This window comes from Anomaloglossus baeobatrachus, unplaced genomic scaffold (genome assembly GCF_048569485.1).
Source record: "Anomaloglossus baeobatrachus isolate aAnoBae1 unplaced genomic scaffold, aAnoBae1.hap1 Scaffold_404, whole genome shotgun sequence".
NCBI lineage: Eukaryota > Metazoa > Chordata > Amphibia > Anura > Aromobatidae > Anomaloglossus > Anomaloglossus baeobatrachus.
Window position 1 is genome coordinate 80,325 of NW_027443376.1, and position 20,781 is coordinate 101,105.

General features: G+C 46.9%; 15 non-coding genes across 15 annotated transcripts; all 15 read left to right on the forward strand.

The window, feature by feature from the left end:
- Positions 1-1,002: 1,002 nt before the first annotated feature.
- LOC142277048 (U2 spliceosomal RNA) lies at positions 1,003-1,193 on the forward strand. Its single transcript, XR_012740407.1, has one exon. It is a non-coding gene; the product is annotated as a U2 spliceosomal RNA (small nuclear RNA).
- Positions 1,194-2,310: 1,117 nt separating this feature from the next.
- LOC142277049 (U2 spliceosomal RNA) lies at positions 2,311-2,501 on the forward strand. The gene has a single exon (XR_012740408.1). It is a non-coding gene; the product is annotated as a U2 spliceosomal RNA (small nuclear RNA).
- A 1,117-nt stretch (positions 2,502-3,618) lies between these two features.
- LOC142277051 (U2 spliceosomal RNA) lies at positions 3,619-3,809 on the forward strand. Its single transcript, XR_012740410.1, has one exon. It is a non-coding gene; the product is annotated as a U2 spliceosomal RNA (small nuclear RNA).
- Positions 3,810-4,926: 1,117 nt separating this feature from the next.
- On the forward strand, positions 4,927-5,117 carry LOC142277052 (U2 spliceosomal RNA). Its single transcript, XR_012740411.1, has one exon. It is a non-coding gene; the product is annotated as a U2 spliceosomal RNA (small nuclear RNA).
- Positions 5,118-6,234: 1,117 nt separating this feature from the next.
- LOC142277053 (U2 spliceosomal RNA) lies at positions 6,235-6,425 on the forward strand. Its single transcript, XR_012740412.1, has one exon. It is a non-coding gene; the product is annotated as a U2 spliceosomal RNA (small nuclear RNA).
- Positions 6,426-7,542: 1,117 nt separating this feature from the next.
- Positions 7,543-7,733, forward strand: LOC142277054 (U2 spliceosomal RNA). Its single transcript, XR_012740413.1, has one exon. It is a non-coding gene; the product is annotated as a U2 spliceosomal RNA (small nuclear RNA).
- Positions 7,734-8,850: 1,117 nt separating this feature from the next.
- Positions 8,851-9,041, forward strand: LOC142277055 (U2 spliceosomal RNA). Its single transcript, XR_012740414.1, has one exon. It is a non-coding gene; the product is annotated as a U2 spliceosomal RNA (small nuclear RNA).
- A 1,117-nt stretch (positions 9,042-10,158) lies between these two features.
- On the forward strand, positions 10,159-10,349 carry LOC142276830 (U2 spliceosomal RNA). Its single transcript, XR_012740222.1, has one exon. It is a non-coding gene; the product is annotated as a U2 spliceosomal RNA (small nuclear RNA).
- Positions 10,350-11,466: 1,117 nt separating this feature from the next.
- LOC142276831 (U2 spliceosomal RNA) lies at positions 11,467-11,657 on the forward strand. Its single transcript, XR_012740223.1, has one exon. It is a non-coding gene; the product is annotated as a U2 spliceosomal RNA (small nuclear RNA).
- Positions 11,658-12,774: 1,117 nt separating this feature from the next.
- LOC142276832 (U2 spliceosomal RNA) lies at positions 12,775-12,965 on the forward strand. The gene has a single exon (XR_012740224.1). It is a non-coding gene; the product is annotated as a U2 spliceosomal RNA (small nuclear RNA).
- Positions 12,966-14,082: 1,117 nt separating this feature from the next.
- Positions 14,083-14,273, forward strand: LOC142276833 (U2 spliceosomal RNA). The gene has a single exon (XR_012740225.1). It is a non-coding gene; the product is annotated as a U2 spliceosomal RNA (small nuclear RNA).
- A 1,117-nt stretch (positions 14,274-15,390) lies between these two features.
- On the forward strand, positions 15,391-15,581 carry LOC142276834 (U2 spliceosomal RNA). Its single transcript, XR_012740226.1, has one exon. It is a non-coding gene; the product is annotated as a U2 spliceosomal RNA (small nuclear RNA).
- Positions 15,582-16,698: 1,117 nt separating this feature from the next.
- LOC142276837 (U2 spliceosomal RNA) lies at positions 16,699-16,889 on the forward strand. The gene has a single exon (XR_012740228.1). It is a non-coding gene; the product is annotated as a U2 spliceosomal RNA (small nuclear RNA).
- A 1,322-nt stretch (positions 16,890-18,211) lies between these two features.
- LOC142277008 (U2 spliceosomal RNA) lies at positions 18,212-18,396 on the forward strand. The gene has a single exon (XR_012740381.1). It is a non-coding gene; the product is annotated as a U2 spliceosomal RNA (small nuclear RNA).
- A 1,116-nt stretch (positions 18,397-19,512) lies between these two features.
- Positions 19,513-19,704, forward strand: LOC142276975 (U2 spliceosomal RNA). The gene has a single exon (XR_012740353.1). It is a non-coding gene; the product is annotated as a U2 spliceosomal RNA (small nuclear RNA).
- The last annotated feature ends 1,077 nt before the right edge of the window (positions 19,705-20,781 follow it).

The window sequence follows — 20,781 nt, forward strand, 5'->3', positions numbered from 1 at the left end:
GCAAACTCATCACCACTCAACTTCACCAACTCTGCTATGTCCCGTGCAGTATCTTGTTGTCAGTCTAATCTAGATCATGTGTAATTGAATGGAATAGATCCCTTTTGGACAAAGTGGAGTCAGATGCTGCAGTGACCACAGGTGTGAGAGGATCTACAATTGGCATCTGGTGTTATCTCTCTGCTTCCACTCCAAATAAAGTTACCTGTTGTTACCTGAACGTCAAATACTAAGAATGGGCGGCCTATGAAAGAATTAGTACTTTCATTAAGTATACTAAACCGGCTAATTGGGAATAGACAAACTGTAAAAAGCCCTCTGAGAAAGCCCCTCTCTAACCTTTGTTAGTAAGCTTTTCTGTAGCCTGCCTGTTGATGTATTTTCGGTTTGAACAGTGCACAACATGAAGAGACGGAACACTGGCGGCTTGTCACAATGCCCCCCGATGACATCACAATAGCGCTGCTGCCTAGAAAACAAGCTGCGCAGAAGAAGTTGTTCTTTGGGTGGGAGGGTGGGCTAGTGGAAGGAGGGGGCAATCTCTTTTTTTCCCGGGTGGTAGGGGGATGACAGGAGAAGGGAAGCGGGTGGTGAGAAAGGTACAGAGGGCAGGGTTTGGGGGCTGGGAAGGAAAGGGAAAAGATTAGGGTTTGGGGATGATGAAAGGGCTTTCTACGGGTAAGGATGGCAAAGGGTGGCAGTGACGGAAAGTCAGGCAACCTGTCCTGTCCGTCTTTTTGTATCGTGAATTGGAAAGACTGCAAGGGGGAGGGGAGTTGCTTGCGCCCTAAAGGAGGAGTTATTCAGATTCATTGCAGTGGGCGGCGGCTGCAAAACGCACCATTCTTCTTGTTTTTGCTCTGCAAAGCAGCCTTTTCAAGGGTTGGCTTGGGTGACAAAATGTCTTGTGTAGGCGTGGGTTTGTCTCCCTCTCGCTCTCTCTCCCTAAGATGTGTCCGGCATAGGCCAGGGTGCCACTCGAGGCCCAAACCAATTCTGGTTATCGCTTCTCGGCCTTTTGGCTAAGATCAAGTGTAGTATCTGTTCTTATCAGTTTAATATCTGATACGTCCCCTATCTGGGGACCATATATTAAATGGATTTTTAGAACAGGGAGATGGAAAAAGAGCTTGCTCTGTCCACTCCACGCATTGACCTGGTATTGCAGTACCTCCAGGAACGGTGCACCCCTTCTTAACCCAGTTTCCAAAAGCAGAACTCGATTCACCTGATTCATATTAGCCCGATTAGCGAATTGAAATGAATTTTTATCTAACACACTTTTTACTTGCTTTATTCATCCAAATAGCAAACTCATCACCACTCAACTTCACCAACTCTGCTATGTCCCGTGCAGTATCTTGTTGTCAGTCTAATCTAGATCATGTGTAATTGAATGGAATAGATCCCTTTTGGACAAAGTGGAGTCAGATGCTGCAGTGACCACAGGTGTGAGAGGATCTACAATTGGCATCTGGTGTTATCTCTCTGCTTCCACTCCAAATAAAGTTACCTGTTGTTACCTGAACGTCAAATACTAAGAATGGGCGGCCTATGAAAGAATTAGTACTTTCATTAAGTATACTAAACCGGCTAATTGGGAATAGACAAACTGTAAAAAGCCCTCTGAGAAAGCCCCTCTCTAACCTTTGTTAGTAAGCTTTTCTGTAGCCTGCCTGTTGATGTATTTTCGGTTTGAACAGTGCACAACATGAAGAGACGGAACACTGGCGGCTTGTCACAATGCCCCCCGATGACATCACAATAGCGCTGCTGCCTAGAAAACAAGCTGCGCAGAAGAAGTTGTTCTTTGGGTGGGAGGGTGGGCTAGTGGAAGGAGGGGGCAATCTCTTTTTTTCCCGGGTGGTAGGGGGATGACAGGAGAAGGGAAGCGGGTGGTGAGAAAGGTACAGAGGGCAGGGTTTGGGGGCTGGGAAGGAAAGGGAAAAGATTAGGGTTTGGGGATGATGAAAGGGCTTTCTACGGGTAAGGATGGCAAAGGGTGGCAGTGACGGAAAGTCAGGCAACCTGTCCTGTCCGTCTTTTTGTATCGTGAATTGGAAAGACTGCAAGGGGGAGGGGAGTTGCTTGCGCCCTAAAGGAGGAGTTATTCAGATTCATTGCAGTGGGCGGCGGCTGCAAAACGCACCATTCTTCTTGTTTTTGCTCTGCAAAGCAGCCTTTTCAAGGGTTGGCTTGGGTGACAAAATGTCTTGTGTAGGCGTGGGTTTGTCTCCCTCTCGCTCTCTCTCCCTAAGATGTGTCCGGCATAGGCCAGGGTGCCACTCGAGGCCCAAACCAATTCTGGTTATCGCTTCTCGGCCTTTTGGCTAAGATCAAGTGTAGTATCTGTTCTTATCAGTTTAATATCTGATACGTCCCCTATCTGGGGACCATATATTAAATGGATTTTTAGAACAGGGAGATGGAAAAAGAGCTTGCTCTGTCCACTCCACGCATTGACCTGGTATTGCAGTACCTCCAGGAACGGTGCACCCCTTCTTAACCCAGTTTCCAAAAGCAGAACTCGATTCACCTGATTCATATTAGCCCGATTAGCGAATTGAAATGAATTTTTATCTAACACACTTTTTACTTGCTTTATTCATCCAAATAGCAAACTCATCACCACTCAACTTCACCAACTCTGCTATGTCCCGTGCAGTATCTTGTTGTCAGTCTAATCTAGATCATGTGTAATTGAATGGAATAGATCCCTTTTGGACAAAGTGGAGTCAGATGCTGCAGTGACCACAGGTGTGAGAGGATCTACAATTGGCATCTGGTGTTATCTCTCTGCTTCCACTCCAAATAAAGTTACCTGTTGTTACCTGAACGTCAAATACTAAGAATGGGCGGCCTATGAAAGAATTAGTACTTTCATTAAGTATACTAAACCGGCTAATTGGGAATAGACAAACTGTAAAAAGCCCTCTGAGAAAGCCCCTCTCTAACCTTTGTTAGTAAGCTTTTCTGTAGCCTGCCTGTTGATGTATTTTCGGTTTGAACAGTGCACAACATGAAGAGACGGAACACTGGCGGCTTGTCACAATGCCCCCCGATGACATCACAATAGCGCTGCTGCCTAGAAAACAAGCTGCGCAGAAGAAGTTGTTCTTTGGGTGGGAGGGTGGGCTAGTGGAAGGAGGGGGCAATCTCTTTTTTTCCCGGGTGGTAGGGGGATGACAGGAGAAGGGAAGCGGGTGGTGAGAAAGGTACAGAGGGCAGGGTTTGGGGGCTGGGAAGGAAAGGGAAAAGATTAGGGTTTGGGGATGATGAAAGGGCTTTCTACGGGTAAGGATGGCAAAGGGTGGCAGTGACGGAAAGTCAGGCAACCTGTCCTGTCCGTCTTTTTGTATCGTGAATTGGAAAGACTGCAAGGGGGAGGGGAGTTGCTTGCGCCCTAAAGGAGGAGTTATTCAGATTCATTGCAGTGGGCGGCGGCTGCAAAACGCACCATTCTTCTTGTTTTTGCTCTGCAAAGCAGCCTTTTCAAGGGTTGGCTTGGGTGACAAAATGTCTTGTGTAGGCGTGGGTTTGTCTCCCTCTCGCTCTCTCTCCCTAAGATGTGTCCGGCATAGGCCAGGGTGCCACTCGAGGCCCAAACCAATTCTGGTTATCGCTTCTCGGCCTTTTGGCTAAGATCAAGTGTAGTATCTGTTCTTATCAGTTTAATATCTGATACGTCCCCTATCTGGGGACCATATATTAAATGGATTTTTAGAACAGGGAGATGGAAAAAGAGCTTGCTCTGTCCACTCCACGCATTGACCTGGTATTGCAGTACCTCCAGGAACGGTGCACCCCTTCTTAACCCAGTTTCCAAAAGCAGAACTCGATTCACCTGATTCATATTAGCCCGATTAGCGAATTGAAATGAATTTTTATCTAACACACTTTTTACTTGCTTTATTCATCCAAATAGCAAACTCATCACCACTCAACTTCACCAACTCTGCTATGTCCCGTGCAGTATCTTGTTGTCAGTCTAATCTAGATCATGTGTAATTGAATGGAATAGATCCCTTTTGGACAAAGTGGAGTCAGATGCTGCAGTGACCACAGGTGTGAGAGGATCTACAATTGGCATCTGGTGTTATCTCTCTGCTTCCACTCCAAATAAAGTTACCTGTTGTTACCTGAACGTCAAATACTAAGAATGGGCGGCCTATGAAAGAATTAGTACTTTCATTAAGTATACTAAACCGGCTAATTGGGAATAGACAAACTGTAAAAAGCCCTCTGAGAAAGCCCCTCTCTAACCTTTGTTAGTAAGCTTTTCTGTAGCCTGCCTGTTGATGTATTTTCGGTTTGAACAGTGCACAACATGAAGAGACGGAACACTGGCGGCTTGTCACAATGCCCCCCGATGACATCACAATAGCGCTGCTGCCTAGAAAACAAGCTGCGCAGAAGAAGTTGTTCTTTGGGTGGGAGGGTGGGCTAGTGGAAGGAGGGGGCAATCTCTTTTTTTCCCGGGTGGTAGGGGGATGACAGGAGAAGGGAAGCGGGTGGTGAGAAAGGTACAGAGGGCAGGGTTTGGGGGCTGGGAAGGAAAGGGAAAAGATTAGGGTTTGGGGATGATGAAAGGGCTTTCTACGGGTAAGGATGGCAAAGGGTGGCAGTGACGGAAAGTCAGGCAACCTGTCCTGTCCGTCTTTTTGTATCGTGAATTGGAAAGACTGCAAGGGGGAGGGGAGTTGCTTGCGCCCCAAAGGAGGAGTTATTCAGATTCATTGCAGTGGGCGGCGGCTGCAAAACGCACCATTCTTCTTGTTTTTGCTCTGCAAAGCAGCCTTTTCAAGGGTTGGCTTGGGTGACAAAATGTCTTGTGTAGGCGTGGGTTTGTCTCCCTCTCGCTCTCTCTCCCTAAGATGTGTCCGGCATAGGCCAGGGTGCCACTCGAGGCCCAAACCAATTCTGGTTATCGCTTCTCGGCCTTTTGGCTAAGATCAAGTGTAGTATCTGTTCTTATCAGTTTAATATCTGATACGTCCCCTATCTGGGGACCATATATTAAATGGATTTTTAGAACAGGGAGATGGAAAAAGAGCTTGCTCTGTCCACTCCACGCATTGACCTGGTATTGCAGTACCTCCAGGAACGGTGCACCCCTTCTTAACCCAGTTTCCAAAAGCAGAACTCGATTCACCTGATTCATATTAGCCCGATTAGCGAATTGAAATGAATTTTTATCTAACACACTTTTTACTTGCTTTATTCATCCAAATAGCAAACTCATCACCACTCAACTTCACCAACTCTGCTATGTCCCGTGCAGTATCTTGTTGTCAGTCTAATCTAGATCATGTGTAATTGAATGGAATAGATCCCTTTTGGACAAAGTGGAGTCAGATGCTGCAGTGACCACAGGTGTGAGAGGATCTACAATTGGCATCTGGTGTTATCTCTCTGCTTCCACTCCAAATAAAGTTACCTGTTGTTACCTGAACGTCAAATACTAAGAATGGGCGGCCTATGAAAGAATTAGTACTTTCATTAAGTATACTAAACCGGCTAATTGGGAATAGACAAACTGTAAAAAGCCCTCTGAGAAAGCCCCTCTCTAACCTTTGTTAGTAAGCTTTTCTGTAGCCTGCCTGTTGATGTATTTTCGGTTTGAACAGTGCACAACATGAAGAGACGGAACACTGGCGGCTTGTCACAATGCCCCCCGATGACATCACAATAGCGCTGCTGCCTAGAAAACAAGCTGCGCAGAAGAAGTTGTTCTTTGGGTGGGAGGGTGGGCTAGTGGAAGGAGGGGGCAATCTCTTTTTTTCCCGGGTGGTAGGGGGATGACAGGAGAAGGGAAGCGGGTGGTGAGAAAGGTACAGAGGGCAGGGTTTGGGGGCTGGGAAGGAAAGGGAAAAGATTAGGGTTTGGGGATGATGAAAGGGCTTTCTACGGGTAAGGATGGCAAAGGGTGGCAGTGACGGAAAGTCAGGCAACCTGTCCTGTCCGTCTTTTTGTATCGTGAATTGGAAAGACTGCAAGGGGGAGGGGAGTTGCTTGCGCCCTAAAGGAGGAGTTATTCAGATTCATTGCAGTGGGCGGCGGCTGCAAAACGCACCATTCTTCTTGTTTTTGCTCTGCAAAGCAGCCTTTTCAAGGGTTGGCTTGGGTGACAAAATGTCTTGTGTAGGCGTGGGTTTGTCTCCCTCTCGCTCTCTCTCCCTAAGATGTGTCCGGCATAGGCCAGGGTGCCACTCGAGGCCCAAACCAATTCTGGTTATCGCTTCTCGGCCTTTTGGCTAAGATCAAGTGTAGTATCTGTTCTTATCAGTTTAATATCTGATACGTCCCCTATCTGGGGACCATATATTAAATGGATTTTTAGAACAGGGAGATGGAAAAAGAGCTTGCTCTGTCCACTCCACGCATTGACCTGGTATTGCAGTACCTCCAGGAACGGTGCACCCCTTCTTAACCCAGTTTCCAAAAGCAGAACTCGATTCACCTGATTCATATTAGCCCGATTAGCGAATTGAAATGAATTTTTATCTAACACACTTTTTACTTGCTTTATTCATCCAAATAGCAAACTCATCACCACTCAACTTCACCAACTCTGCTATGTCCCGTGCAGTATCTTGTTGTCAGTCTAATCTAGATCATGTGTAATTGAATGGAATAGATCCCTTTTGGACAAAGTGGAGTCAGATGCTGCAGTGACCACAGGTGTGAGAGGATCTACAATTGGCATCTGGTGTTATCTCTCTGCTTCCACTCCAAATAAAGTTACCTGTTGTTACCTGAACGTCAAATACTAAGAATGGGCGGCCTATGAAAGAATTAGTACTTTCATTAAGTATACTAAACCGGCTAATTGGGAATAGACAAACTGTAAAAAGCCCTCTGAGAAAGCCCCTCTCTAACCTTTGTTAGTAAGCTTTTCTGTAGCCTGCCTGTTGATGTATTTTCGGTTTGAACAGTGCACAACATGAAGAGACGGAACACTGGCGGCTTGTCACAATGCCCCCCGATGACATCACAATAGCGCTGCTGCCTAGAAAACAAGCTGCGCAGAAGAAGTTGTTCTTTGGGTGGGAGGGTGGGCTAGTGGAAGGAGGGGGCAATCTCTTTTTTTCCCGGGTGGTAGGGGGATGACAGGAGAAGGGAAGCGGGTGGTGAGAAAGGTACAGAGGGCAGGGTTTGGGGGCTGGGAAGGAAAGGGAAAAGATTAGGGTTTGGGGATGATGAAAGGGCTTTCTACGGGTAAGGATGGCAAAGGGTGGCAGTGACGGAAAGTCAGGCAACCTGTCCTGTCCGTCTTTTTGTATCGTGAATTGGAAAGACTGCAAGGGGGAGGGGAGTTGCTTGCGCCCTAAAGGAGGAGTTATTCAGATTCATTGCAGTGGGCGGCGGCTGCAAAACGCACCATTCTTCTTGTTTTTGCTCTGCAAAGCAGCCTTTTCAAGGGTTGGCTTGGGTGACAAAATGTCTTGTGTAGGCGTGGGTTTGTCTCCCTCTCGCTCTCTCTCCCTAAGATGTGTCCGGCATAGGCCAGGGTGCCACTCGAGGCCCAAACCAATTCTGGTTATCGCTTCTCGGCCTTTTGGCTAAGATCAAGTGTAGTATCTGTTCTTATCAGTTTAATATCTGATACGTCCCCTATCTGGGGACCATATATTAAATGGATTTTTAGAACAGGGAGATGGAAAAAGAGCTTGCTCTGTCCACTCCACGCATTGACCTGGTATTGCAGTACCTCCAGGAACGGTGCACCCCTTCTTAACCCAGTTTCCAAAAGCAGAACTCGATTCACCTGATTCATATTAGCCCGATTAGCGAATTGAAATGAATTTTTATCTAACACACTTTTTACTTGCTTTATTCATCCAAATAGCAAACTCATCACCACTCAACTTCACCAACTCTGCTATGTCCCGTGCAGTATCTTGTTGTCAGTCTAATCTAGATCATGTGTAATTGAATGGAATAGATCCCTTTTGGACAAAGTGGAGTCAGATGCTGCAGTGACCACAGGTGTGAGAGGATCTACAATTGGCATCTGGTGTTATCTCTCTGCTTCCACTCCAAATAAAGTTACCTGTTGTTACCTGAACGTCAAATACTAAGAATGGGCGGCCTATGAAAGAATTAGTACTTTCATTAAGTATACTAAACCGGCTAATTGGGAATAGACAAACTGTAAAAAGCCCTCTGAGAAAGCCCCTCTCTAACCTTTGTTAGTAAGCTTTTCTGTAGCCTGCCTGTTGATGTATTTTCGGTTTGAACAGTGCACAACATGAAGAGACGGAACACTGGCGGCTTGTCACAATGCCCCCCGATGACATCACAATAGCGCTGCTGCCTAGAAAACAAGCTGCGCAGAAGAAGTTGTTCTTTGGGTGGGAGGGTGGGCTAGTGGAAGGAGGGGGCAATCTCTTTTTTTCCCGGGTGGTAGGGGGATGACAGGAGAAGGGAAGCGGGTGGTGAGAAAGGTACAGAGGGCAGGGTTTGGGGGCTGGGAAGGAAAGGGAAAAGATTAGGGTTTGGGGATGATGAAAGGGCTTTCTACGGGTAAGGATGGCAAAGGGTGGCAGTGACGGAAAGTCAGGCAACCTGTCCTGTCCGTCTTTTTGTATCGTGAATTGGAAAGACTGCAAGGGGGAGGGGAGTTGCTTGCGCCCTAAAGGAGGAGTTATTCAGATTCATTGCAGTGGGCGGCGGCTGCAAAACGCACCATTCTTCTTGTTTTTGCTCTGCAAAGCAGCCTTTTCAAGGGTTGGCTTGGGTGACAAAATGTCTTGTGTAGGCGTGGGTTTGTCTCCCTCTCGCTCTCTCTCCCTAAGATGTGTCCGGCATAGGCCAGGGTGCCACTCGAGGCCCAAACCAATTCTGGTTATCGCTTCTCGGCCTTTTGGCTAAGATCAAGTGTAGTATCTGTTCTTATCAGTTTAATATCTGATACGTCCCCTATCTGGGGACCATATATTAAATGGATTTTTAGAACAGGGAGATGGAAAAAGAGCTTGCTCTGTCCACTCCACGCATTGACCTGGTATTGCAGTACCTCCAGGAACGGTGCACCCCTTCTTAACCCAGTTTCCAAAAGCAGAACTCGATTCACCTGATTCATATTAGCCCGATTAGCGAATTGAAATGAATTTTTATCTAACACACTTTTTACTTGCTTTATTCATCCAAATAGCAAACTCATCACCACTCAACTTCACCAACTCTGCTATGTCCCGTGCAGTATCTTGTTGTCAGTCTAATCTAGATCATGTGTAATTGAATGGAATAGATCCCTTTTGGACAAAGTGGAGTCAGATGCTGCAGTGACCACAGGTGTGAGAGGATCTACAATTGGCATCTGGTGTTATCTCTCTGCTTCCACTCCAAATAAAGTTACCTGTTGTTACCTGAACGTCAAATACTAAGAATGGGCGGCCTATGAAAGAATTAGTACTTTCATTAAGTATACTAAACCGGCTAATTGGGAATAGACAAACTGTAAAAAGCCCTCTGAGAAAGCCCCTCTCTAACCTTTGTTAGTAAGCTTTTCTGTAGCCTGCCTGTTGATGTATTTTCGGTTTGAACAGTGCACAACATGAAGAGACGGAACACTGGCGGCTTGTCACAATGCCCCCCGATGACATCACAATAGCGCTGCTGCCTAGAAAACAAGCTGCGCAGAAGAAGTTGTTCTTTGGGTGGGAGGGTGGGCTAGTGGAAGGAGGGGGCAATCTCTTTTTTTCCCGGGTGGTAGGGGGATGACAGGAGAAGGGAAGCGGGTGGTGAGAAAGGTACAGAGGGCAGGGTTTGGGGGCTGGGAAGGAAAGGGAAAAGATTAGGGTTTGGGGATGATGAAAGGGCTTTCTACGGGTAAGGATGGCAAAGGGTGGCAGTGACGGAAAGTCAGGCAACCTGTCCTGTCCGTCTTTTTGTATCGTGAATTGGAAAGACTGCAAGGGGGAGGGGAGTTGCTTGCGCCCTAAAGGAGGAGTTATTCAGATTCATTGCAGTGGGCGGCGGCTGCAAAACGCACCATTCTTCTTGTTTTTGCTCTGCAAAGCAGCCTTTTCAAGGGTTGGCTTGGGTGACAAAATGTCTTGTGTAGGCGTGGGTTTGTCTCCCTCTCGCTCTCTCTCCCTAAGATGTGTCCGGCATAGGCCAGGGTGCCACTCGAGGCCCAAACCAATTCTGGTTATCGCTTCTCGGCCTTTTGGCTAAGATCAAGTGTAGTATCTGTTCTTATCAGTTTAATATCTGATACGTCCCCTATCTGGGGACCATATATTAAATGGATTTTTAGAACAGGGAGATGGAAAAAGAGCTTGCTCTGTCCACTCCACGCATTGACCTGGTATTGCAGTACCTCCAGGAACGGTGCACCCCTTCTTAACCCAGTTTCCAAAAGCAGAACTCGATTCACCTGATTCATATTAGCCCGATTAGCGAATTGAAATGAATTTTTATCTAACACACTTTTTACTTGCTTTATTCATCCAAATAGCAAACTCATCACCACTCAACTTCACCAACTCTGCTATGTCCCGTGCAGTATCTTGTTGTCAGTCTAATCTAGATCATGTGTAATTGAATGGAATAGATCCCTTTTGGACAAAGTGGAGTCAGATGCTGCAGTGACCACAGGTGTGAGAGGATCTACAATTGGCATCTGGTGTTATCTCTCTGCTTCCACTCCAAATAAAGTTACCTGTTGTTACCTGAACGTCAAATACTAAGAATGGGCGGCCTATGAAAGAATTAGTACTTTCATTAAGTATACTAAACCGGCTAATTGGGAATAGACAAACTGTAAAAAGCCCTCTGAGAAAGCCCCTCTCTAACCTTTGTTAGTAAGCTTTTCTGTAGCCTGCCTGTTGATGTATTTTCGGTTTGAACAGTGCACAACATGAAGAGACGGAACACTGGCGGCTTGTCACAATGCCCCCCGATGACATCACAATAGCGCTGCTGCCTAGAAAACAAGCTGCGCAGAAGAAGTTGTTCTTTGGGTGGGAGGGTGGGCTAGTGGAAGGAGGGGGCAATCTCTTTTTTTCCCGGGTGGTAGGGGGATGACAGGAGAAGGGAAGCGGGTGGTGAGAAAGGTACAGAGGGCAGGGTTTGGGGGCTGGGAAGGAAAGGGAAAAGATTAGGGTTTGGGGATGATGAAAGGGCTTTCTACGGGTAAGGATGGCAAAGGGTGGCAGTGACGGAAAGTCAGGCAACCTGTCCTGTCCGTCTTTTTGTATCGTGAATTGGAAAGACTGCAAGGGGGAGGGGAGTTGCTTGCGCCCTAAAGGAGGAGTTATTCAGATTCATTGCAGTGGGCGGCGGCTGCAAAACGCACCATTCTTCTTGTTTTTGCTCTGCAAAGCAGCCTTTTCAAGGGTTGGCTTGGGTGACAAAATGTCTTGTGTAGGCGTGGGTTTGTCTCCCTCTCGCTCTCTCTCCCTAAGATGTGTCCGGCATAGGCCAGGGTGCCACTCGAGGCCCAAACCAATTCTGGTTATCGCTTCTCGGCCTTTTGGCTAAGATCAAGTGTAGTATCTGTTCTTATCAGTTTAATATCTGATACGTCCCCTATCTGGGGACCATATATTAAATGGATTTTTAGAACAGGGAGATGGAAAAAGAGCTTGCTCTGTCCACTCCACGCATTGACCTGGTATTGCAGTACCTCCAGGAACGGTGCACCCCTTCTTAACCCAGTTTCCAAAAGCAGAACTCGATTCACCTGATTCATATTAGCCCGATTAGCGAATTGAAATGAATTTTTATCTAACACACTTTTTACTTGCTTTATTCATCCAAATAGCAAACTCATCACCACTCAACTTCACCAACTCTGCTATGTCCCGTGCAGTATCTTGTTGTCAGTCTAATCTAGATCATGTGTAATTGAATGGAATAGATCCCTTTTGGACAAAGTGGAGTCAGATGCTGCAGTGACCACAGGTGTGAGAGGATCTACAATTGGCATCTGGTGTTATCTCTCTGCTTCCACTCCAAATAAAGTTACCTGTTGTTACCTGAACGTCAAATACTAAGAATGGGCGGCCTATGAAAGAATTAGTACTTTCATTAAGTATACTAAACCGGCTAATTGGGAATAGACAAACTGTAAAAAGCCCTCTGAGAAAGCCCCTCTCTAACCTTTGTTAGTAAGCTTTTCTGTAGCCTGCCTGTTGATGTATTTTCGGTTTGAACAGTGCACAACATGAAGAGACGGAACACTGGCGGCTTGTCACAATGCCCCCCGATGACATCACAATAGCGCTGCTGCCTAGAAAACAAGCTGCGCAGAAGAAGTTGTTCTTTGGGTGGGAGGGTGGGCTAGTGGAAGGAGGGGGCAATCTCTTTTTTTCCCGGGTGGTAGGGGGATGACAGGAGAAGGGAAGCGGGTGGTGAGAAAGGTACAGAGGGCAGGGTTTGGGGGCTGGGAAGGAAAGGGAAAAGATTAGGGTTTGGGGATGATGAAAGGGCTTTCTACGGGTAAGGATGGCAAAGGGTGGCAGTGACGGAAAGTCAGGCAACCTGTCCTGTCCGTCTTTTTGTATCGTGAATTGGAAAGACTGCAAGGGGGAGGGGAGTTGCTTGCGCCCTAAAGGAGGAGTTATTCAGATTCATTGCAGTGGGCGGCGGCTGCAAAACGCACCATTCTTCTTGTTTTTGCTCTGCAAAGCAGCCTTTTCAAGGGTTGGCTTGGGTGACAAAATGTCTTGTGTAGGCGTGGGTTTGTCTCCCTCTCGCTCTCTCTCCCTAAGATGTGTCCGGCATAGGCCAGGGTGCCACTCGAGGCCCAAACCAATTCTGGTTATCGCTTCTCGGCCTTTTGGCTAAGATCAAGTGTAGTATCTGTTCTTATCAGTTTAATATCTGATACGTCCCCTATCTGGGGACCATATATTAAATGGATTTTTAGAACAGGGAGATGGAAAAAGAGCTTGCTCTGTCCACTCCACGCATTGACCTGGTATTGCAGTACCTCCAGGAACGGTGCACCCCTTCTTAACCCAGTTTCCAAAAGCAGAACTCGATTCACCTGATTCATATTAGCCCGATTAGCGAATTGAAATGAATTTTTATCTAACACACTTTTTACTTGCTTTATTCATCCAAATAGCAAACTCATCACCACTCAACTTCACCAACTCTGCTATGTCCCGTGCAGTATCTTGTTGTCAGTCTAATCTAGATCATGTGTAATTGAATGGAATAGATCCCTTTTGGACAAAGTGGAGTCAGATGCTGCAGTGACCACAGGTGTGAGAGGATCTACAATTGGCATCTGGTGTTATCTCTCTGCTTCCACTCCAAATAAAGTTACCTGTTGTTACCTGAACGTCAAATACTAAGAATGGGCGGCCTATGAAAGAATTAGTACTTTCATTAAGTATACTAAACCGGCTAATTGGGAATAGACAAACTGTAAAAAGCCCTCTGAGAAAGCCCCTCTCTAACCTTTGTTAGTAAGCTTTTCTGTAGCCTGCCTGTTGATGTATTTTCGGTTTGAACAGTGCACAACATGAAGAGACGGAACACTGGCGGCTTGTCACAATGCCCCCCGATGACATCACAATAGCGCTGCTGCCTAGAAAACAAGCTGCGCAGAAGAAGTTGTTCTTTGGGTGGGAGGGTGGGCTAGTGGAAGGAGGGGGCAATCTCTTTTTTTCCCGGGTGGTAGGGGGATGACAGGAGAAGGGAAGCGGGTGGTGAGAAAGGTACAGAGGGCAGGGTTTGGGGGCTGGGAAGGAAAGGGAAAAGATTAGGGTTTGGGGATGATGAAAGGGCTTTCTACGGGTAAGGATGGCAAAGGGTGGCAGTGACGGAAAGTCAGGCAACCTGTCCTGTCCGTCTTTTTGTATCGTGAATTGGAAAGACTGCAAGGGGGAGGGGAGTTGCTTGCGCCCTAAAGGAGGAGTTATTCAGATTCATTGCAGTGGGCGGCGGCTGCAAAACGCACCATTCTTCTTGTTTTTGCTCTGCAAAGCAGCCTTTTCAAGGGTTGGCTTGGGTGACAAAATGTCTTGTGTAGGCGTGGGTTTGTCTCCCTCTCGCTCTCTCTCCCTAAGATGTGTCCGGCATAGGCCAGGGTGCCACTCGAGGCCCAAACCAATTCTGGTTATCGCTTCTCGGCCTTTTGGCTAAGATCAAGTGTAGTATCTGTTCTTATCAGTTTAATATCTGATACGTCCCCTATCTGGGGACCATATATTAAATGGATTTTTAGAACAGGGAGATGGAAAAAGAGCTTGCTCTGTCCACTCCACGCATTGACCTGGTATTGCAGTACCTCCAGGAACGGTGCACCCCTTCTTAACCCAGTTTCCAAAAGCAGAACTCGATTCACCTGATTCATATTAGCCCGATTAGCGAATTGAAATGAATTTTTATCTAACACACTTTTTACTTGCTTTATTCATCCAAATAGCAAACTCATCACCACTCAACTTCACCAACTCTGCTATGTCCCGTGCAGTATCTTGTTGTCAGTCTAATCTAGATCATGTGTAATTGAATGGAATAGATCCCTTTTGGACAAAGTGGAGTCAGATGCTGCAGTGACCACAGGTGTGAGAGGATCTACAATTGGCATCTGGTGTTATCTCTCTGCTTCCACTCCAAATAAAGTTACCTGTTGTTACCTGAACGTCAAATACTAAGAATGGGCGGCCTATGAAAGAATTAGTACTTTCATTAAGTATACTAAACCGGCTAATTGGGAATAGACAAACTGTAAAAAGCCCTCTGAGAAAGCCCCTCTCTAACCTTTGTTAGTAAGCTTTTCTGTAGCCTGCCTGTTGATGTATTTTCGGTTTGAACAGTGCACAACATGAAGAGACGGAACACTGGCGGCTTGTCACAATGCCCCCCGATGACATCACAATAGCGCTGCTGCCTAGAAAACAAGCTGCGCAGAAGAAGTTGTTCTTTGGGTGGGAGGGTGGGCTAGTGGAAGGAGGGGGCAATCTCTTTTTTTCCCGGGTGGTAGGGGGATGACAGGAGAAGGGAAGCGGGTGGTGAGAAAGGTACAGAGGGCAGGGTTTGGGGGCTGGGAAGGAAAGGGAAAAGATTAGGGTTTGGGGATGATGAAAGGGCTTTCTACGGGTAAGGATGGCAAAGGGTGGCAGTGACGGAAAGTCAGGCAACCTGTCCTGTCCGTCTTTTTGTATCGTGAATTGGAAAGACTGCAAGGGGGAGGGGAGTTGCTTGCGCCCTAAAGGAGGAGTTATTCAGATTCATTGCAGTGGGCGGCGGCTGCAAAACGCACCATTCTTCTTGTTTTTGCTCTGCAAAGCAGCCTTTTCAAGGGTTGGCTTGGGTGACAAAATGTCTTGTGTAGGCGTGGGTTTGTCTCCCTCTCGCTCTCTCTCCCTAAGATGTGTCCGGCATAGGCCAGGGTGCCACTCGAGGCCCAAACCAATTCTGGTTATCGCTTCTCGGCCTTTTGGCTAAGATCAAGTGTAGTATCTGTTCTTATCAGTTTAATATCTGATACGTCCCCTATCTGGGGACCATATATTAAATGGATTTTTAGAACAGGGAGATGGAAAAAGAGCTTGCTCTGTCCACTCCACGCATTGACCTGGTATTGCAGTACCTCCAGGAACGGTGCACCCCTTCTTAACCCAGTTTCCAAAAGCAGAACTCGATTCACCTGATTCATATTAGCCCGATTAGCGAATTGAAATGAATTTTTATCTAACACACTTTTTACTTGCTTTATTCATCCAAATAGCAAACTCATCACCACTCAACTTCACCAACTCTGCTATGTCCCGTGCAGTATCTTGTTGTCAGTCTAATCTAGATCATGTGTAATTGAATGGAATAGATCCCTTTTGGACAAAGTGGAGTCAGATGCTGCAGTGACCACAGGTGTGAGAGGATCTACAATTGGCATCTGGTGTTATCTCTCTGCTTCCACTCCAAATAAAGTTACCTGTTGTTACCTGAACGTCAAATACTAAGAATGGGCGGCCTATGAAAGAATTAGTACTTTCATTAAGTATACTAAACCGGCTAATTGGGAATAGACAAACTGTAAAAAGCCCTCTGAGAAAGCCCCTCTCTAACCTTTGTTAGTAAGCTTTTCTGTAGCCTGCCTGTTGATGTATTTTCGGTTTGAACAGTGCACAACATGAAGAGACGGAACACTGGCGGCTTGTCACAATGCCCCCCGATGACATCACAATAGCGCTGCTGCCTAGAAAACAAGCTGCGCAGAAGAAGTTGTTCTTTGGGTGGGAGGGTGGGCTAGTGGAAGGAGGGGGCAATCTCTTTTTTTCCCGGGTGGTAGGGGGATGACAGGAGAAGGGAAGCGGGTGGTGAGAAAGGTACAGAGGGCAGGGTTTGGGGGCTGGGAAGGAAAGGGAAAAGATTAGGGTTTGGGGATGATGAAAGGGCTTTCTACGGGTAAGGATGGCAAAGGGTGGCAGTGACGGAAAGTCAGGCAACCTGTCCTGTCCGTCTTTTTGTATCGTGAATTGGAAAGACTGCAAGGGGGAGGGGAGTTGCTTGCGCCCTAAAGGAGGAGTTATTCAGATTCATTGCAGTGGGCGGCGGCTGCAAAACGCACCATTCTTCTTGTTTTTGCTCTGCAAAGCAGCCTTTTCAAGGGTTGGCTTGGGTGACAAAATGTCTTGTGTAGGCGTGGGTTTGTCTCCCTCTCGCTCTCTCTCCCTAAGATGTGTCCGGCATAGGCCAGGGTGCCACTCGAGGCCCAAACCAATTCTGGTTATCGCTTCTCGGCCTTTTGGCTAAGATCAAGTGTAGTATCTGTTCTTATCAGTTTAATATCTGATACGTCCCCTATCTGGGGACCATATATTAAATGGATTTTTAGAACAGGGAGATGGAAAAAGAGCTTGCTCTGTCCACTCCACGCATTGACCTGGTATTGCAGTACCTCCAGGAACGGTGCACCCCTTCTTAACCCAGTTTCCAAAAGCAGAACTCGATTCACCTGATTCATATTAGCCCGATTAGCGAATTGAAATGAATTTTTATCTAACACACTTTGTACTTGCTTTATTCATCCAAATAGCAAACTCATCACCACTCAACTTCACCAACTCTGCTATGTCCCGTGCAGTATCTTGTTGTCAGTCTAATCTAGATCATGTGTAATTGAATGGAATAGATCCCTTTTGGACAAAGTGGAGTCAGATGCTGCAGTGACCACAGGTGTGAGAGGATCTACAATTGGCATCTGGTGTTATCTCTCTGCTTCCACTCCAAATAAAGTTACCTGTTGTTACCTGAACGTCAAATACTAAGAATGGGCGGCCTATGAAAGAATTAGTACTTTCATTAAGTATACTAAACCGGCTAATTGGGAATAGACAAACTGTAAAAAGCCCTCTGAGAAAGCCCCTCTCTAACCTTTGTTAGTAAGCTTTTCTGTAGCCTGCCTGTTGATGTATTTTCGGTTTGAACAGTGCACAACATGAAGAGACGGAACACTGGCGGCTTGTCACAATGCCCCCCGATGACATCACAATAGCGCTGCTGCCTAGAAAACAAGCTGCGCAGAAGAAGTTGTTCTTTGGGTGGGAGGGTGGGCTAGTGGAAGGAGGGGGCAATCTCTTTTTTTCCCGGGTGGTAGGGGGATGACAGGAGAAGGGAAGCGGGTGGTGAGAAAGGTACAGAGGGCAGGGTTTGGGGGCTGGGAAGGAAAGGGAAAAGATTAGGGTTTGGGGATGATGAAAGGGCTTTCTACGGGTAAGGATGGCAAAGGGTGGCAGTGACGGAAAGTCAGGCAACCTGTCCTGTCCGTCTTTTTGTATCGTGAATTGGAAAGACTGCAAGGGGGAGGGGAGTTGCTTGCGCCCTAAAGGAGGAGTTATTCAGATTCATTGCAGTGGGCGGCGGCTGCAAAACGCACCATTCTTCTTGTTTTTGCTCTGCAAAGCAGCCTTTTCAAGGGTTGGCTTGGGTGACAAAATGTCTTGTGTAGGCGTGGGTTTGTCTCCCTCTCGCTCTCTCTCCCTAAGATGTGTCCGGCATAGGCCAGGGTGCCACTCGAGGCCCAAACCAATTCTGGTTATCGCTTCTCGGCCTTTTGGCTAAGATCAAGTGTAGTCCCTTCATTGGGTTTGCCTTGGTCTTGGCTGGGAGGGGCCCGGGCTTGCACAACCGCCGGCCTCGGGGATTGTTGCGCCTTTTGGTGCTTACGTCCCCTTATGGCTGGTGGTTCCTGGGCTCGGGAGGCGATCACCTGCGCCACTGCGCTTTTGTGTGGTGGCCGATGACCGTTTTCTGAAATTTGCGGATGTAATCTCATCTGTTCTTATCAGTTTAATATCTGATACGTCCCCTATCTGGGGACCATATATTAAATGGATTTTTAGAACAGGGAGATGGAAAAAGAGCTTGCTCTGTCCACTCCACGCATTGACCTGGTATTGCAGTACCTCCAGGAACGGTGCACCCCTTCTTAACCCAGTTTCCAAAAGCAGAACTCGATTCACCTGATTCATATTAGCCCGATTAGCGAATTGAAATGAATTTTTATCTAACACACTTTTTACTTGCTTTATTCATCCAAATAGCAAACTCATCACCACTCAACTTCACCAACTCTGCTATGTCCCGTGCAGTATCTTGTTGTCAGTCTAATCTAGATCATGTGTAATTGAATGGAATAGATCCCTTTTGGACAAAGTGGAGTCAGATGCTGCAGTGACCACAGGTGTGAGAGGATCTACAATTGGCATCTGGTGTTATCTCTCTGCTTCCACTCCAAATAAAGTTACCTGTTGTTACCTGAACGTCAAATACTAAGAATGGGCGGCCTATGAAAGAATTAGTACTTTCATTAAGTATACTAAACCGGCTAATTGGGAATAGACAAACTGTAAAAAGCCCTCTGAGAAAGCCCCTCTCTAACCTTTGTTAGTAAGCTTTTCTGTAGCCTGCCTGTTGATGTATTTTCGGTTTGAACAGTGCACAACATGAAGAGACGGAACACTGGCGGCTTGTCACAATGCCCCCCGATGACATCACAATAGCGCTGCTGCCTAGAAAACAAGCTGCGCAGAAGAAGTTGTTCTTTGGGTGGGAGGGTGGGCTAGTGGAAGGAGGGGGCAATCTCTTTTTTTCCCGGGTGGTAGGGGGATGACAGGAGAAGGGAAGCGGGTGGTGAGAAAGGTACAGAGGGCAGGGTTTGGGGGCTGGGAAGGAAAGGGAAAAGATTAGGGTTTGGGGATGATGAAAGGGCTTTCTACGGGTAAGGATGGCAAAGGGTGGCAGTGACGGAAAGTCAGGCAACCTGTCCTGTCCGTCTTTTTGTATCGTGAATTGGAAAGACTGCAAGGGGGAGGGGAGTTGCTTGCGCCCTAAAGGAGGAGTTATTCAGATTCATTGCAGTGGGCGGCGGCTGCAAAACGCACCATTCTTCTTGTTTTTGCTCTGCAAAGCAGCCTTTTCAAGGGTTGGCTTGGGTGACAAAATGTCTTGTGTAGGCGTGGGTTTGTCTCCCTCTCGCTCTCTCTCCCTAAGATGTGTCCGGCATAGGCCAGGTGCCACTCGAGGCCCAAACCAATTCTGGTTATCGCTTCTCGGCCTTTTGGCTAAGATCAAGTGTAGTATCTGTTCTTATCAGTTTAATATCTGATACGTCCCCCTATCTGGGGACCATATATTAAATGGATTTTTAGAACAGGGAGATGGAAAAAGAGCTTGCTCTGTCCACTCCACGCATTGACCTGGTATTGCAGTACCTCCAGGAACGGTGCACCCCTTCTTAACCCAGTTTCCAAAAGCAGAACTCGATTCACCTGATTCATATTAGCCCGATTAGCGAATTGAAATGAATTTTTATCTAACACACTTTTTACTTGCTTTATTCATCCAAATAGCAAACTCATCACCACTCAACTTCACCAACTCTGCTATGTCCCGTGCAGTATCTTGTTGTCAGTCTAATCTAGATCATGTGTAATTGAATGGAATAGATCCCTTTTGGACAAAGTGGAGTCAGATGCTGCAGTGACCACAGGTGTGAGAGGATCTACAATTGGCATCTGGTGTTATCTCTCTGCTTCCACTCCAAATAAAGTTACCTGTTGTTACCTGAACGTCAAATACTAAGAATGGGCGGCCTATGAAAGAATTAGTACTTTCATTAAGTATACTAAACCGGCTAATTGGGAATAGACAAACTGTAAAAAGCCCTCTGAGAAAGCCCCTCTCTAACCTTTGTTAGTAAGCTTTTCTGTAGCCTGCCTGTTGATGTATTTTCGGTTTGAACAGTGCACAACATGAAGAGACGGAACACTGGCGGCTTGTCACAATGCCCCCCGATGACATCACAATAGCGCTGCTGCCTAGAAAACAAGCTGCGCAGAAGAAGTTGTTCTTTGGGTGGGAGGGTGGGCTAGTGGAAGGAGGGGGCAATCTCTTTTTTTCCCGGGTGGTAGGGGGATGACAGGAGAAGGGAAGCGGGTGGTGAGAAAGGTACAGAGGGCAGGGTTTGGGGGCTGGGAAGGAAAGGGAAAAGATTAGGGTTTGGGGATGATGAAAGGGCTTTCTACGGGTAAGGATGGCAAAGGGTGGCAGTGACGGAAAGTCAGGCAACCTGTCCTGTCCGTCTTTTTGTATCGTGAATTGGAAAGACTGCAAGGGGGAGGGGAGTTGCTTGCGCCCTAAAGGAGGAGTTATTCAGATTCATTGCAGTGGGCGGCGGCTGCAAAACGCACCATTCTTCTTGTTTTTGCTCTGCAAAGCAGCCTTTTCAAGGGTTGGCTTGGGTGACAAAATGTCTTGTGTAGGCGTGGGTTTGTCTCCCTCTCGCTCTCTCTCCCTAAGATGTGTCCGGCA